Genomic DNA, 1062 nt, shown 5'->3' on the forward strand with positions numbered 1-1062 from the left:
CCACAAGGCTCTGAGACTAAAAGAAAGTTTCTCGAAAAAGCTTGGATAAATCTAATGTATTGGCAAAATGTAGTCCTTAACATATTGTAACAATTCCCAGGAATCCCAAAGTGCTTGTTGTAGAGCAGTGAATTATGCCTTACAGCATCAGAGCGTGCCAGAACATCACCTACATATCTGATACAAATATACTTAAGTTCTGAACTGGATCCATATTTCAGATGTCTCCAAGTTCAAGGCTGTTCATCACCAGGTCTATATTTCAAGTTGATCTCTTTTCTTTGTAAGGATATACTATTTTCATCATTAATATCCCCTCCTCCTGAAAAGTGTGCATCTTCATAGTGTAACCCAGTGTTTCTGTGGTACATTTTCAGTAGTTGGCTGCATTTTCTAATTACTAGTAAAGGGATTTCTGAGTTACTGCAGGTTTTTTGCTGATGACATTTCACGTTTTCTCACCTCTTTTCCGTGGCAGCTGTGAACCTTTTAATTGTTTCAGTTTTTGCCTGTTCTTGAAGCACAGGCAAAATGACCTCTATGCTGGTGGGTTTATCTTGAATAAAAGTCCTTGTAATTTCTGAACACTTGAGGGAGTTTGGAAACACATCTGTGTTAGACACTACAGGATATTTATTATTAAAGGAATCTCTAGCACACCAATATTGTGACTGATTAAAACAGCATTGTTTGTCTCAGCAAGAATTAGCTTAGATAGCCTTCATTTTTGCCTATAAGTGTAGGTGTCCATTTTTATCTGCCTTTCCTACTTCAATGCACTTGTGCCAAATGCAGTATAATATTTGGGAAAAAAATATGTATATTCTTACCTCTACCTATTGGGAATAAAACAGACATACAGGATCAGACCCTAGGATTGGAACTAGATGATTTTAAGGTCCTTTCCAATCCTAACTATTCTGTGATTCTATGACCGACCTAATAAAAATGGTCAGCAAGAAAATATCAATGAGGTATTCGTGGTGTACCCATGTGTCTGCAGCATTGCTTTCAGCAGTGGCTTGACCTTACTGTTTTGGGGGGTTCTGTCTGGAATAATCT

This window comes from Nestor notabilis, unplaced genomic scaffold, assembly GCF_000696875.1.
Source record: "Nestor notabilis isolate BGI_N333 unplaced genomic scaffold, ASM69687v1 scaffold10962, whole genome shotgun sequence".
In the NCBI taxonomy this organism is placed as follows: Eukaryota; Metazoa; Chordata; class Aves; order Psittaciformes; family Psittacidae; genus Nestor; species Nestor notabilis.